Genomic DNA, 18870 nt, shown 5'->3' on the forward strand with positions numbered 1-18870 from the left:
TAACTAGGAAATTGTGTGTCATGTGCAAAAATTGTAGAATTTGTTTCCCAATACAATCTTTTCTTTTTAGAAAAACGTTTATTTAATAATCAAAACTTTTTAGATGTTAAAAAAATTTGAGTCATAAAAAATAATTTTAATATTTTTATATTACACTTATGAAGACTGAAGTCGAACTTCCCATTCTTAAGTAATTTCTCTTAAAAATTGATTTTTAATCTTTCTGAATGTTGTTTGTATTATATTAAATTTTTTAATTTATTTCAGAATGCTAAAATAAATATATTGAGATTAATAAAAAAAATAAACAATTACCATTGTCGTTTTATAGAAATAAGCAAATTTGTGTGCCAACGCATGTTAAATTATTTATTTCACTGTCATGTTATAGCATAATTTTTTTTTCTCAAAAAACTGGCACTAAAAAGAATAACAGCTCCTTAACTATATTAATTAAACTTTCAAAGTTTTATATTTTCTACGGTAGAATAGAAATACTTATTCTGATTCGTAATTTATTTCCGGATTGACTGACTTATTCTGTTTCAGAGAATGTAAACCACGTCTTTGTACTGTATATATTTGTAAATTAATATGAAATTTTTAGATTTAAAAAACCAAAATGCGTCATAGCTTGAATTTAAAATCAAATGCACTAGTTCTTAAATAATTCTTTAAGGATTTCTTCAAATATAGCTATTACTGAATTTAAATTGAAAGGCAAATATGCTTTACTTTATATTTGTTTTGTATGGATATTTTGCTTTTTATGCATACATAGAATTTTGGAAAATTTTGGGAACTTAATTTGAAATGCTGTCTTTGTAAAGTTTTATATTCATTAATATGAATATCATTATATTTCTGAGGAAAAAGTCCCTAATTTCGTAATCAAATCCCCGGCTGAATGCTAATACTGTTTTAAAATTACGTATAGTTTCTTTTTTTATATGAATAAAATATCAAAAGCAAAATTCGCTAAAAAATAAAGCAATAAATTTAATGGATCATTAATATAATATTTTCTCTAGAAATTAATACATATCTTTATTAAAGACTTTAGTTTATTTCAGTTTTTTTCTTCTATTATTCTGTTTTTTAATTATTTACTCTATTATTTAAATATTTTATTTCATTCGTTCCTTGTACATCATTTATCCATTTTCTTTATCAATCTTGGCATTCGGAAATTTTCAATACTTCTTCTGATTATATGAGGAAACGAAAAAAACATCCTTATAAGTTTTAGTGTTTATGAGATTTTATGATAGATTATTTGAAATTATTCTGTTGCACTCGTGTTGAAAATAAATACGAACAGATGCAACATTATAATAAGAATTCCACTGCATTTCATAGTTTTCGACAGAATTAAGTATTCGTTCAATGAATTACACCTCTTCGTAATAAAAAAATTAAGATGCATTGGAATAAAAAAATTACCATAATAATCTGCAATAATATCCGCTATGACGCGAGTTTACTGCAAATTCACGTACAAGACAAATCTGGATAGTTGACAATCTGGAATAGTTATTTGAGTTACGGAATCCTAAGGAGAAAAACACTTCTAAAGTTATCAACAAAAAAATAAACATGATTTTTAATTAGAAACATTGTTCGAATAGCATCATTTTAAATTACTTTCTCCATTATTTATTACTTAAAATTGGGATATGAGCAAATAATTATTTTAAAATTTGTTGCCAAAAAATATTTAATAAATGACTTGAAAGAAGATTGAAGAAATAAATAAGAGGATTGAGGGATTAATAAATGGATCGGATAAAATAAGCATAATAAATATTATTGTCTAAAATGAAAAAAATTGCTGAAAATCGGAATAATTAAGTATGTTTTGTCTGAGACTGAGATACGATAGTATATAATGATATTTTTATACGAGAAGAATGGTACATGTAAGATTTGGAAAATATATTTCATTCTTCAACAAAGACAACCAAAAATAAACTAGATAATTTAGCTACATTTTAGATACTTTTTGATTATTTTTAGCTATATTTTGATACTTTTACATTACTATATTTTAATGACACATTTTAAATTCTTTTTCTTAAAGACAAAATGCATTTACCATAGGAAAGTTAATGGAATGTAAGGGATTTTTACATAAGATATTTAATAACGGTTATTGATTAAATAGCAGAACAAATTATGCAAAAAAAATCATATTTTAAAAGCAATTACGTACATTGTTACAAATCCTTCGCTTTTAAAACAATGGACAAAAGATTATTGGTTTTTCAGTCGTTTTGCCTTTGCAAAAGATTATTTCTTTTTGAGCCACGGGACTTTCATACTTTAAAATAGGAGAAATTGCAGTTTTTGAGACATTAATTATTTTGTTAGAATCTAAAAGTATATTTAAATTAATAATTATATTCACAATTTATAATATAGTCATTTAATAATTGAATTTTGGTTTTTATTGCCTCCAATACAAAGATGGAATTTTTAAAGTAAATTTGAAGCTTATGATTTTTTTTGAATAAACATAAATACGTCTTTAAAAAGTAAATTCAACTCTAAGCCTGACACTACTAAGGAAGTAAAGAAAAAATAAACCTAACATTTCCAATTGAAGTAAATTTCCATAGAAGAATCACCGTGTTCCAAATTAATCATAACTAAAACTTAGGAATTAGTTTACTATGCATAATTAATTATTTTTTTAATTTTTCCTTTATTATTAATTCATTAATTTAAGATAATTAGGATCAATTCAAATTAAATTCTACTTATTGTACTTTTTCTGAAATATGTACTTGAAATGAATAGAAATTTTCATGTTTCTTTCTTAAATGAATTGTTTCTTGAAATGAATAAAATTTTCTTGTTTCTTTCTTAAATGAATTGTTTCTTGAGATGAATAGAAAATGTTTTTGTTTCTTTCTTAAATTAATTGTTTCTTGAAATGAATAAAAATTTTTTTGCTTCTTTCCTAAAAATTGCAATCAGTATTTTATTAATGTTATTCAGTTTCTAAACAGATTATTTCTACAGTATATTTTAAAATTTTTATCTGGCAAATCGGATATTCAAGAAATTTATAGGTTGTATTTTTTCAATTATGTTAGTTACTTTCCATTTTTCAGTACATCACAAGCACAATATTTTAACAATATTATGAAGAAAATGTAGTATAAACTTATTTTAATTTGAAATACTATTTTAATAATAAACAGATTTGCAATTTTGAAGTATTTTTATAAACAGCAGATTTGAAGTTTTTTATGCATACAGTAATTGATATACAAAAATGGTATTATTAAATAAATTAACTTTTCTGCAATGCACAAATTTGCTGTTGACTAAAGAGAATATTTTGGAATATTTTATTACCCTTTAATAATCTCCTTTCGGAAAAAAGTGAAATTTCATAATTGTATGGAAAGGTTATGGTTATATATAGATTTCCTCTGAGTATTGTTTAATTTTTGATATTTTGATGTTTTAAGCGATTTCTTATCTTCCGCGTTTATATTCTTTTATTCATTTTTTAAGTGTATGATTCATCTACGTGTCGTTCTTCGACGTTATATTTGTCAGAGAAACTAAAATCGTATTTATGTCCCAAACTCTTAATAAAACAAAACCTAAGTAAAAGTGGGAATTTCTTTTTAAAAAATATCATTGCAGTTTTTAAATTTTAAATAAATGTATGTAATTTTATTTTAAACTGAAACGGCATGCTGGGAATCATTATAATAGGTGATGAAAATTTTGTGCCAAATCTTTTATGGCTAATTTTAAGAAATAAATTGAATTTTCTCTCATTGACGTAATTGAAAGGATGTTTTATTAGGATTTAAAAATGCTTCGGCTAGGCGTGATTGCAATTAATCGTGAAGCTATAAAAGCTAATAAAGAATGTTTAAAATAATTTATATTAAAAGGAAAGATATTGTTGTTGTGGTTTCAAATAGGTTAAAAAGTTTATATTTCGATTATTTAATTGCGGCAAAGCGTGCATTTACTGCAAAGGTTGTAAATAATAATTAGTTAACTTATATATCTTATAAATAATTTTTCAATCGAAATCATTAAAATATAATTTCATAAAATGTATTTGATTCTTATGATTTTTTTTTCAAAATTCTAATATGTATGAAATTTTGAAAACGTTTTTAGAAAGAATCGAAAGCATTTTACGAAATCATATTTTAATGACTTCAATTAAATTTTATGCAATTTCAGAAAATCTTAAATAAAATAATATATATTTTAAAATTTCACCTTTTCATTTAATCTCCGAAAATATGTAAGTTCTTTTAACTACTTTTTTTTATTATCATGCTTTCTATTTAAAAAATTCTATATTATCATGAAGGCAATATCAATAAGTCTAAAAATGTGTTTAGAATTTCTTACAAATCGTTGAAATTTGGCTGTAAATGTGTAGCTTTAACATTCTCGATACAGATTATTCAATCATTCTACACAATTTAGCAAGTGGGCTATAATATATAATATAGTGGGCACACAATTATCTTTATTTCAATAGGGCTTTGATTTCCTCTCAAATATTTCAAATGCAAAAATATATTCATTCTATATAAGGTATACAGAGAATGGAGAAAATATCTCTTGATATTGAAGGTTTAAGGGAATTGTTCTGAAATATTAACGCTTTTTGTTTTCCAAAGGTATATTAAAACAATCATTAACTAACAAAGCTGATTCTCTTTCAAAATACACCGTTTGATCATTTTTGAGGAATTCCGGATTCCCACACCCGGTCTGCATTCCGTGGGAGCACCGTTACGAGTGTTTACCACCGCGAAGTGTTACCAGGAAACCACACATACAAAAGAAGACAGGAAGTGCTTACTTCCGGGACGGAAAAAGCAGGAAGGACAAGTGTTTTTTCTTTTCATCCCGACCCTCTCCTTAAGCCTAACAGGTGGAAACACCTCCAAGGCGTCTGCTTTCTCACGCGGCCTCGACCTTCGAGAGGAGCGGCATACTTCCTCACAAGGTGCCGCCTTCTCAAATACCGTGTCAGGGTTAGCATCCACGCTGACAGAAATGAAGAATAGTGTGTCATCTTTGCACGCTTTTATATATATATATATATATATATATATATATATATATTCTATATGGATTGAACTGCTCACTGAAAAATTATATTTATTTCATTATAATAATATTACTAAAAAAAAGAAATACTTGATGTAAATTTATGTAACATATTACAGCATCTAGAAAATGAAAGAAAAGAAAATTCTTGGATTTAATAAGAAAAAGTTTAGATTTTGATAATATAATTTTAATTTTTTTGGGGGTGGGGGGTATAAATGGGTGAGATAGTTCTAGCACAGTATATCCTTTTAAATGGATCCGCAGCTCCACCTGCTTTTATCTGTTCTATTTATATGAACGAAAAAACATAACATGTATACTTTTAGGTCATACAGTTTTTCAATTTTTAACTCATGCCTTACCAGGAAACCACACATTATTAATTAGGATTTTCAATCCTAATTAATAATACCTTATTACTTATTAATCTAAAACTTTCCCATAAATATTTTTAATCGCATTGTTTTAGCATACATTAAGACTAAATTAAGACTGCATGCAAAATTCACCAAGAAAATACTTTAGTTCTGATATTAGCAAAAGCATACGAATTATAAATAATGATTAAACAGTGAAAAGTTTAATAATATATCATGAAATTATTATAAATTGTATATAAAGTACTTTTGAAAAATTGGTTAAAATTAGAGAAATAATTTTATAAAAAATGGAATTGTGTAACTTTTAAAAATTTAAGATGATGAAAAAAATAGTCCTTGTGATATGATATATTCCAAGATTATGCCAAAAAATGCTGCAAATTGCTGTTTAAAATTGCAGTTCACTCTCCTTTAAGGTAACTTGCAATTTTTAGATAGTGTAGTAAATTCTTAAAATGTGTAAAGAACATACGAGTCAAATTTAACTCGCATTCTCCAAGAGATGTGGAAATGTATGATGCTCAAAGAAACAAACATTGGTTTAAGTTTCATACATATATAAAATGTAATCATGTACTTTTTAATGATAAGAAATTATTGGTATCAATAAATGTAAACATCTCACAATCATTAAGGCAATAAGTATATCTTTGATTTGATAAGAAAAAATAACATTCGTTCCTTATTATAATACAGTTTTCAAATCAGAAATACCAAGAAAATGTAAAAGCACAGATGTATGACTTCTTATCAAGAAAGCAATAAGAAATTTTTTAACTGCAGATATTGATATTTCTGTTATTATTTATGATTACTTTACAATGATTTTCAGAATTATAAAATGAATAAAACTTTTGATTCCTTGTATCATTAAATGAAAATGAAACAGCAAAATTTTACTTTGACAAATTAACATTTTTTTAAAAATAATTCTGAAATTCTACTTGTACATGATTAAAAAATTATTTAATCTGAAGAAGTCATTATTTAAAGGCAATTAAATGCAATTATATCAAGGTTAAAGGCTAATAAAAAAAGGTTAAGTGTACTAAAAAGCAGTTTTCATGCCACTCTGAATAAGAAATGTTTGAATAGTACATATTTATAAATTTAAATAACCGTGCCATATTCTATAGCTAAAATTTCCGAAGTACTTTTATAGTTTTGATATCTTAATTTCTTTTTCACTTTAGGAAACACGTTCTATCAACAATTTAATTCATGAAAAAAGATGTTGCTTCGTTTAAAAATTTAAAAGAGGGAATAGCGTTTAACAATAAAGGAGAAAACAGCAGTTAACATTAAAAATAAAATCTATTTATCAAACACATGTTTTTATTTTCTTATAATTTAAACGAATAATTGATGTGCAGGATATATCGTCATTTAATGTTTAATAATTGGATAAATTATAAAAATATTGCAACTACTTTTTACTACTTTTTCTTTCTAATTATTATTTTGATTGTATCTGTTACGAAAATAATGTGTACAAAATTTTAAAAAAAGAAGCTTAAAATGTGTTTCTGTTGATTTAAAATATATAATTATAATTTGAATCCATTTCACAAAGTGAAATTTTCGAAGTACATGATATATCACAAATAGAATGTTTAATTTAAATTGCTGTCTGTTGAAATTATAATCTAATCTTTACGCAAATGAAACTTTTAACATTTTAGGTTTACATCAGTTAAACTAAAAATTTTAGAAACAAAAAGTATTTGACATTCCTTATCCGTATTCATTATTTTTAAAACCTGTATGAAAAGCTTTAAAATGTAAAAGCATAAACTTTTCTCACTTCCATATGACTTTTAGAAAAAAGTGTCTACCACACTGAAATTTCTGATAAATAAAATAAAAAAGATAAACTTCAAAATACAAATATATTTGTAAATATTTTCTAATTTTCTAATAGCAATGAAAATATTAGTTGTTTCAATATATATAATAGATAATGTTTCATTTTATGTTATTTTTCTTAAATGCGGATATTGATAATTTTCATAGTTATTCTGGCGGAAGAAATAATTTTTCTACCGTTTGCACATTTATCATTTGATCCTATATTTTTGCTGTAGGATCCATCGTAATTATATGAATGTACTGCTTTTGACTTTTAAGTGAAACTTCTTGATTGTTTTCAGATTATATTGCTCCTTTACTGATGATTACAAATTTTAAAAAATTCATTTGTTTATCTAAATAGTTTTTTTATTTTAAAAATGAGCATTTGAATTTTATTAGTATTTCAATTTTTAATAAAGCGGATTTTCAGACCCTTGATGCAAGCGTTGAGTTTTATTTTAAGATTGTTTTCACTTACTTATGATATTAATTGAATAATGACTTGTATTTAAACCTGGATTTGTATAAAAAAAACACGACACAATGAAAAATAAACATATATAACAGAAATTTATTAAAAAAATGTAAGGTTGTCTAAGATTTAATACTATATTTATGAAATTTATATAAAAAATGGAACCATCATATTCAAATTACTGACGCAAAATAAAGTATTTAATTACAAATAGTCTTTCACTTGATAGGTTGCAAAATTGATATATAATTATATTATATTTATAAAAAGGAAATATAGCATATTTATTTAATATTTTTTGGTATTCTTGCAAAATGTAGTTAACTGCAATATTGTACTTGTGAAATCTCATGTTGAAAGTTCTGAGATTTGAAACTTTGTTATGTACTGCAAGGCTGAAAGCATTTTTAAATTCTTCATAATAATTTTAAAATAATATTATATTTGATTTTTCTTTCACTAAATGCATGAAATAATAAAATTAAATCGAACTAGTTTGTTCGCGACAAAATCTTAAAAGAGTTTAAAATCTGTTGGTAAAAGATAATTGTTTTATTTAGAACTGTAAGAACTCCGAATATAAACATTTAAAATAATATAGTTATGCTAAGTCATCGACATGAAAAATATAGCAGTGGTTCAGTAAAATATAAATTTTTTTCATAAAATCGCACTTAGTGGATTCCTCACGATGGAACTTCTATCTTTTTTACTCACATGTGTTCTTTAATACTTTTTGCTAATGTAATTTTACAAACAAATATTAGCCATATAGTTAAAATATGAATATTATCCACGTTAACACTAATAAAATATAATTTGACGCAGCTATTTCATTATGAAATAGCTCTGATAAAACTTCGATAATGAAATTTTCATAAATAGTATAATAAATTTTCTAATGTTGTTATTTTCTTACGAAATTATTTACTTTCAATTTATAAAATTATGCACAGCGATTTGCATTATAGAACTCAAAAGTCATAAATTATGATTAATTTCTAATTTCGTCAAATTTCTGTCAAAACCATTGTTTGCAAGACAGATAATATTTTCGTTATAAAAAAAAAACCTCAAATTACTAATTGATTCTTGACTCCGGTTGAAAAATTGTTATTTATTTAATATAAAGAAAATAAATCTTGATTTTCTCTAATTACACCCAAATGTATTCTGATATGTAATGAAAGAGTTTTAAAATATATTTTCATTAGTCTTGAAAGTATTTATAGTTTACTTATTTTTCTAAAATATTCAGTATGAATTAAATGTTAAAATATTGATTACTCTTTTCATGCTTCCATTTTTTTTTTCACTTTCAATGCCATTTTAAATTCTGTATATTTTTTAAAAAAATACTGATATATGAGTATATCTTAAAAATGTTGCTTTATTATATGTTTGGAAAACTTAATGAATTAGGAAATATTTTCAAAATACAAAAATAGAACATCGTTACTACTTTTTATTCAATCAAAAATACATTAAATTCTTTCATTCTATTTATCTCCCCTCCCCCGAAAACATATCTGTTGCATTCCAAGATGGATGAAAAATTCCAGCAATTTATCTTTGCGATATCAACAAAAACAAGAGAAAAAAATATGAATTCCATCTATCCCATTTTACTGGTAGATAGCCAAACTTATTATCTGATACATATCGAACTACCTGGAGGTAAAATTTAGACCACAATGTATATCGTCTGCGGATCCTTCTCCACGCAGAAAAACTGAAATAAGCGCGAGGTCGGGTTTACCTCTATAGTCGCCGTATTACTTTGTATATGAACCAACCAGGAGAGCGAAAGACGAGGAAGAAACGGATATCTCCTGTTTCCTTGTAAGCATGATTAAATTTTTCCCCGCTAAGCATTAATAAGAACGCATGTTTTTCAATCCACCGAGCACCTGTTATGCGTTATCTATAGCTCCAGGCGGATTTACCCAATTTCGGAGACGATATCAATAAGCTATTACAATGCGCAGAAATATCATTCTTCAATATTATTGCATATGACCTAAAGGTTGGATTTGCGTTTCTTATTATACGTATTTGTTTTCAAGGAAAATTGTAGGTATGGGAAATAATTTTTCAGTTCTTTTTTTTTTCTTTTTGAAATATGGTTGTGAAGGCCACAGTGGAAAACCTTTATAAAAAATATTCATTCAATTTGTCATATTTATATATGGTTTTCCACTAAGGCTATGCAGCGTCTGTATTCAGCGGTTCGGAATGCTAGAGAAGGATTTTATTAAAAATATGTTTTATTTGGATCAGCAGCAGAAAACCAATTTATTATGCATTTAAATTCATTTTCGTAGGATGCGTTTGTGCATAGCAATGTGGATTTTCATTTCTTCAGAAAGCAAGGACCCACTGCGAGTTGGCTGATTTGGTGGATTTTGCGAAGATACTCCAATGTAGATTAGAATGAAGTAAAATAAATAAATAAAATAAAATAAAACATAACCAAACGGAATTATTGATTAAAAGGAAAAATCCATTCAAAGATGCATTATTATTAACATTTTGAATAAATATTATCAATTTTTTAAATACCGAGCTAAATTTAAATAATTTATTTAAAGTGTTCCTAACTATCCAAAGGAATATTTCATAAACTATTATTGCTTTCTATTTTTACTAAAAAAAACAAAATTCAGATATACTTTGTTTTCAAATTTTGCAATCTTGGAATCTTAGTCTTTCTAAATATGATTTTTTTTAAAAGCTATTTAAAAAAAAAAAAAGCTATACATTTTTGTTGTAATGGAATTTATAGATTGATAAGATTCTACGAATTTTATAGGTGTATTAGATGCTATTTGAGGACTGTAAAATATTGAAAATCTGCAGAAATCATTTTAAAAATCATTTTGGGGATTTTTTTTCATGTAATGCAGGTATATGATAGGAAACTTATATTGAATTATTGTAATAAAAGGCATGCTTTTGAGATCTATTTTCACATTCAAAAAAACTTCAGCGTAAGCATTTTTAGATTACATTTTCTTAGTAAAAATTTAACATATAATTTTGTAATTTTTGCTTACTTGGCAATATATTTCCTATATTTGTCTTAAATATCAGGCATTAAAGAAAATATTTTATTCCGATATGTGTACGAGCTAAAAAACTATCAAGTATTCCAGTAGTATACCGGTTCAGCAAACTCACTGTTATTTTTTATAAAATTTATTTCGCACATATTTGTTAGAAAATGTGCCACCTACCCTTTTGAATTTTTAAATTATTTTTTGTTATTACTTCTATATACAAAAACTGAGCTGGAATTATATCTTTGTGGTTGTTATAAAATTTACAGTTTTTATTTCTACATCTTATGCATTTTTTTTTCTGAATATAAGGGAAAATATTTCAAGCTTATCGACATAGTTTTCACAATAATTAGAAATCTTGGAACGATTTAAAAAATCTATGTAAAAGTAAAAATTTTCAATACGCATCTTTATTATTTTTTAAAAAGGAGACACGTGAAATGTATATACGAATACATTATTTTTGCTTTAATTTTTTATTCATTAAAAATGTAATTCTTGAAAATGCAATGAGAAATTTCTCATTTACATCTTAAAAGAAATAAGATCTGTTAATAATTCTACAGTTAATTTTAATACCAATTGTATTTGGAAGAAAAAGAAATGAAATGCATTAAGGGATTTCAAAATTAAATATTTTGCTGAAAGTTAAATGTCTTAAATATCAGATTGGAATGCAAATTTTAAATTTTAAATAAAGTCACGTTTAATTCTTGGAAAGAATGCATGAAGCTGTTTTTCACCTTACCAGTCCACTTATTATTTATTAACAATATAAATACATTTATGCAAATTAAAAAACGGTGAAATAGCTAGCATTAACGTCAAATCAAGAAAGGTTCGTGAAATCGTATAGGTAAATTATTTTTATCTTACACATAAGCAGGATCTTTAATTCTATCATCAATAACTGCAAAGGAACGCATTAATAGCTGATAGTCCATAAAAGTGGATTTATGGCAATATATGATTAGTAAGTCTACCCCAAGAAAGCTCTAAAGTATTTCCCCCATTCAGCAGCTTTTCAACGTTTAAAAAGTAAAAATTGAGTTGTATTTTATGTCTTTTAAACGGATCCACTCATATTCAAAAATATGTGTCTTGAACTACACCAATATCTGTCTGCATAAATTTCTGCAGCTGTTAAAAATGACTACAGCTTATTCTGGTGTTCAGCGCTACCCTTTCACTGGAGCAGTCATCGCATATTTGTGGGCAACACATATTCGAATTCTTGGCTACAAAGTGCTCTGTCATATGTTCCTACTTTATGCAGAGTTAGAGCGCAACTTGAACTCGGTCCTCTTCTTTCAAAAAAGGAAACCAAAATAAGAGACATTTTGACAGCAACATTGAAAAACGCCTTTATTCTCTCACTGTACAGCACAGTTATTCTGAAAGAAATTTTATATCTACTCCATGCTTTGCATATTTGCGCACGATGACGGACAATGATGCTCAGGATGAGCACTTTTTTCCCTTTTAAGAAATCGGTAGCTATGGATTATTACAGCGATTAATCTCATACAGTAGTGAAATTTCGTATATTTCTTTACATACTGCTAACTACACATAGGTAAAGGTATGTGACATCGTTTGGGGGTAAAAAAACATTCTAAAATAGAAATTTTTTTGTATTTTTGAATAAAAAAAATACCTATGAAACTTAAATGAAGCAGTTAAATGACAAACATTTCTTAAAAATTCGCAGAAAAGCCTATTTTTGGCTGAAAGAAGGTATAAAGCAAAAATGTTTTACTTCAGAGGTTTATTAACTGATTTGATTAAAACTTTGCATATAGTTAAGGAAATAATATTTTACCTAGTTTCTGAATTAAAAAATAATTTGTATTTGTATCCTTCCTTTAACCACTGGAGTTCGATTGATAAATAACAAGATTTTTTTTTTTTTTTGTATGTGAAACATTAAAAGAAATCTATAGAATATTTCTGAATGAATAGATTATTTTTTTTCTTTAGTTCAGGAACTGCAGAATATATTGAGAAATTAAGAAATCAAATCTGAACAAAAAATATGCATTTTATATTAATTTATAATGTTTTTCGTTCGAAAATTCTATTAAAGATTAGAATTTGGAAAAAAATAGCATTTAAAGATGTAAAATACCATGAAAACGTATGCAAATGCAAACATAAAAATAACGTAACTTCCCCAAAAAATGGACTTTGAAGCAACATTCAAACGGTTTTTATGAAGAAAACTATCCAAATGTTATTAATATTAAATAAAAAATTAAGATTTTTGCAAAAGATCTATTTTTTAATGTAGTCACCTACCTTCAGGAGTATTTGAATATTAATCATGAATTAATTTTACAAAGAATTGCTGCTTTAAAAATCTTCCAGCGATTAAAGACTTCATTATTAAAAAGCAGCTAAAACATTCATTTATTCTTACAATAACATAGCCAATGAATTCCGCTTTTATTCGAAATAGTGGCATTTGTCAAAGAATTATGAAAGTGCTTTGAAGTAACAAGGTTTTCGTTGTTTATACTTTATACTATATAAAAACCGTGCTTTAAAAATGCTCTGCTGTAAAGAAGAACTATTTTTTATCCAACAAAAAATAATAATTATATAATTAGCTTTTCATATTTTTGTACAAGATAAGTTGCAAAAATTAAATGAAATACATGATAACACATTTTAATATATTCAATTAAATAGGTTTAAAATGTCTAAGATTCTCCATTTTATACACAGCAATGGATTAAGGTTTTAGTTACCATGAATTAAAATATTAATAATATTGTAAGATTTTAATAAGATAATCATTTGCAAGAAATGTTACATTAAACATCATATAAATATTATGAAAATAATTTTTCTAAAAATTAAAATTTAAGAAGAAACACTGAAAACGTGAAAAAAATTCATCATGTTTTTTTCACTTATTTCAATACATCAATATATAAAAAGGAAAAATAATAATTTTAGAGCTACTTTTCATGAACACACTGGATTTATTTTTATTAAAAAGATTATTAGAATTTGAAATTTGGAGCAACGTGCCGATTGTATGTCAAACAGTTGTAAAGGATTCATTCATTCATTCAGTTCTGTATCTGAAACTAGTTTTTTTTTTATAAAAGTAATGCTTTTAAAATATAAATTTTCTGTTATTAACTATACAAGTTTCTTCTTTTCATGTTAAAATTAAATAAACGTAGTGCATTTATTTTATGTAAAAAATTAAATTTCAAATTCTATTTTTTACAATAAGAATTATTTATAAGAATGGTGTTATAAACGTAGAATTCTGAATTGTCAGTGAGGTATATATTCTTAAGTATATACAAGTATATTAAAAATGATATTCAAATTAATTTATAGCAATTTGGTTAGTCTAGTTTATAAATATATTTTACGTAATACTAGTAAATTTTTAAATAACTATTTCCCTTAACCAGATAGTAAGTCTTAAAATTTGTTTCTTATAATAATCTACTAAAATCTTTCTCAATTTCAATGCACTAAAATTGCTATACAAATAATATTTCACAACTATTATCTTAAATCAAATTATTAATAAATGCTAAACTTACGAAATGTTGCAAAATCTGAAATATTTGATTTAAATTAGAATGAGCTACATTTCTCCGCTATATATATATACATTAATTGATTATTTTGCTTACTGTCTTGACTGAATATTAAGCTAAAATAGAGCCTTTTTTCCTTATTAAGTAACATACTTCAGATAAAAAAAAGTCAAGTTTTTAATTAATGTACGATTACAAATATAAGCAAAGTGACATAAAAAGTTAAATAAGAATCAGAATTATCTTTGTCCAACTGATTAAACTTTTTATGGTATACAAGAATTTTGCAAGAAATATTTCAGCATCAAAGTATATCAACTATACAAAAATCTTTTGTGTTGTATATTTGTAATGACTAGGGATTGCAATACCGGTATACCGGGATACCGAATACCGGTATTTTGAGCCATTTGTACAATTTCGTAATACCGGTATTCAAAAGTTTAAATACCGGTTTTTCGGTATTTACTAGAATTTTTTAAAATTGTCTCCACTATATGTTCAGAGAGCGCCAACATAGCAAAATAGTATACGTTTTTGTTTTTATGTCTCCCTAACGGACGAAATTAATTAGCCAATTAATGGCTTAAATCTAAATTAGCGAAACATGGATTTTCCCTGAAAGAAAATTTTGTATCCATAACGACTGATGGGGCAACAATTATGAAAAAAGTTGGAAAGTTGATTGGTGCAAATCAGCAATTGTGCTATACACATGGAATTCAATTAGGAGTAATAGATGTATTATACCAAAAAAAAAAAAATAAATAAAGAACAGAAGAATCCAAATACTGTGGATATAGAAATTTCGGATTCCAACTTTGAAAAGAGTAAGAGTGACAGTGATATTGACAATGAAGATAAGGACAATGTAATTCTTGAAGAAGATATTGCTAATGAGGATGAAATATTAACCTATCAAGAATTGCTTCCTATAATTTATAAAGTTCCAGAAATTGTTAAGATATTTAAACTTTCCCCTACAAAAAAGGCCATATTAAAAAATATATACTGACTGAAAATAAAATAGAATATATGTTAATATTAGATTCTAAAACACATTGGAACAGTTTACTCCTAATGATGGAACGATTTTTGAAACTGAGAAATCCAATCCAAAAAACAATAATCGACTTAAACCTGTAAATTAATTTTTCAGATAGTGAATTCGACTTAATATCCAGAACTGTATTAGCTCTATTTCCAATAAAACTGACTATTGAAGCATTATGTCAGAGAGATTCTAATTTATTAACAGTTAATGCAACAATAAATTTCATGTTGCAGTCACTGAAAGAACAGTACACATCACTATCTGAAGAATTATATATTACATTGAAAAATCACACAGAAGATAGGCATACCGAAATAGAAAATGTCTTATAGTATTTACATAATTCTAATGATTTTAAAAATGAAAAAGAAGAAAAGAATCAATTTATTTTATTTGAAGATGAGGGATTTAGAGGTAAATACTTGCAAAAAGTATATTGCGCATTGCTAACAGTACCACCAACTAGCGTAGATGCCGAAAGAGCGTTTTCGACAGCTGGTCATTTTTACACAAAATTACTTTTCAGGCTGAATGACAGTACAATTGATGCATTATGTTTTTTAAGATCACATTTCAAAAATTTGTAATAGAATCACAGACTGAATAGTGATATTTACAATTTTTTTGTGATTTAAAGATATTTCTTTACTTTTTTGTGATTATATACTGTTATAATTTATAAGTTATAAATTATTTTTTGTGACATTTACACTCTATAATAAAACTGGCAAATAAAACAAAGAAACACCTGTGTTTTCTTTCTTTTTCTAAAATTTCTAATACCGGTATTAAAACCGGTATCCCGGTATTAAGATTTAAAAAATACCGAATACCGGTATTGAAATTTTGGTCCGGTATTGCAATCCCTAGTAATGACTGTTATTTGGCCAGATATCTTTGAGCAATTTTGTATTAATGACTCTAAAAAATTATTTGCTTTCATCATACGTGCTATAAAGGAATACAATAATAAAAAAATTTTAAAATACTAAAATTTTTAATTAATCGGGAATAACTTTCTTCGAAAGTAAATAAAACGTATTTAAGTCATATTAATATTGTTTCTTTTTCTTTTTTACTTAAAAAAACACGAAATGTTTAATGTGGAATAAAAATAATTAATATCTCAAAATATATTATTCTGATACCTAGTTATGAAATGTCCATCATGTTTTTATTCGCTTTTTATCATTTTTTGAAGCAATAGTTTTTTTGTTGAAGATAAAATATCGAAAATTAACATTATTACCAAATTATTACAGCATTAACAATTTTTGACGAATTTAATTCCCAATATAGCAACTAAATAAATTTAAAATACTATCAGAATAAAAAAGTATTGTAGATATAATTTATAGATATCCAACTTTCAGAAAGTTTCAGCTGTTCCCAAGTATTTAAATGGAAAAATTTATAACAAAAAGATTTCCTTAAACCAATAAATAATAGATTTGAATTATAATTAAAAAAAAAGGTATCTGAATTATTAAGTACTTTTTTACATTAATGAGAGTTCATAATACAATCGCATTTACTCTTTAAAATAACATTTTCAAATTATCAATATCTGATATTTTTGCTTTCATCTGTAAAATTGGTTTTCAACTTCTGTGAAGATACCTTAATTTGATTAAATATAAATTATTCTATATTAAAAAATTTCTGTAAAAGGATTTTAAAATATAATTTTACTTCTAGACGTCTATTATTATATATGTAAACTTACAGATATTTTTCAGATTTGCCAAATGTTGCCGTCAAAGATAAAGCTTTCTTATCATTGCATTTAACAATTCCCTTATCCTTTACAATTTTGTTTCTTTATATACTGAAATTAGCATTAAACTGACTTTAAATTGATGAATTTATATAGATTTTAATTTCTAAATGATGTTCTGTTTGTTGAAAACTGATATATTATTTTGTATGCAATAACTTATTTGCAAAAAGGATTGGAATATAAGAAAAAAATTCGTGAATATATAATAGAAGTTCAAGTGAATATATATAATATACTCAAGTTTGTTAAAAAGTAACAAAGATATTAAGGATTGCAAAAAGAATAAAATATTTTTCTATAAAATGAGCTGTTATACGGATGTGCTGTCTGCTTCTGGAACAAGTTCAAATTTACCCTATTTTGTACAAATTTGACAAGTAATTTCATTGAAACTTTATTTTGTTTCACATGAGAAACGCATTTATTTTATGGAAAGTATTAATATTATGTTTGTAGTAAAATATATAGTAAGAAATAATAACATTCTTTTTTATCAAAAGATATTTTTCAAATGCATCCTGGTTTGAGAATTGCAACTCTCAAAACTAACGCTGTCAGGTTTGATTTGTTGTAGACAGACTAATATTTATGGTAAAATATTTATGTATTCTTAAACCATTATAAGATTATTCCTTAGCTAAAAATATTTTCTTTCATTCACAACATGGATTTATATGCAGTTATTACATGATTTGTATGAATGCAGTTAATATTGATCCAAGCAAATCAAGTTAAATAACGTTTCAAAAATTATATAGTAGTACAAATGTTAATGCACATGAAGTTGCATGGTTAAACCATAGATAAATTTGACAAAATAAATCTAATTGTATATATTTTTATATTTATTGATACATAAAAATATTTTATATATATAATTGTATATATTTTATATTATAAATATGATTGTATATATTTTCTAATTATAAAATTATGTACATGTTTAAATACACAACTTCTAACAAGTATTAAAACGCAGAAATTAAGATATTTTAAATGGTTCCCTTTTTTTATAGAATAATGCTTTCATATTCTATTTGGGGTTTTTTCATAAATGCTTCTACCATAATTTAATATTATCTCATTTATGTGTCTCATTATCTCAGTTACTAACCGTGTTTCTGATCAATCATATTGTGAATTCATCAAATTATCACCTCTTAATGTCTAAACCCGAATTACTAAATATCGTGCTGCATTAATTAAATATTACAAATTTTTATTATGAATTTTAAAGATGAGTTACGTCTCACAATTTAAAATGTTATTATTATATAATAATATCATTAGTAGGCCATTTTTTTCTTGTGAATATTCAGCTGCTTTCCTTCTATCAATTGTAAACGAGGGATTGTCACATATTTAATATCATGAACTAGAAAACTGTCAATAAAGATAGTATAAGTTATCTGCAACTGCATAGTAGAAATTGCAGAATTTCAATAAAGAAGGTTAAAAAAAACAATAAACGTTCAATATGATAACGTTTTTAAATGTACTTTAATGTTTAAAATATCTCACTAAACTACGATTTGTTATTTGTACATTCTAAAATGTAAAACTGTCTGATGATCTTTGTAATTTTCTAAATATTTT

At 25.1% G+C, this 18870-nt stretch overlaps 1 long non-coding RNA gene across 1 annotated transcript in view; it reads right to left on the bottom strand.

Annotated features, from left to right (window-relative positions):
* The window catches only part of LOC129964077 (uncharacterized), a 172116-nt gene that overhangs the window by 132841 nt on the left and 20405 nt on the right, over positions 1-18870 (bottom strand). The gene's annotated exons all lie outside the window — the stretch shown is intronic.

The sequence above is a fragment of the Argiope bruennichi genome, chromosome 3, assembly GCF_947563725.1.
Source record: "Argiope bruennichi chromosome 3, qqArgBrue1.1, whole genome shotgun sequence".
In the NCBI taxonomy this organism is placed as follows: domain Eukaryota; kingdom Metazoa; phylum Arthropoda; class Arachnida; order Araneae; family Araneidae; genus Argiope; species Argiope bruennichi.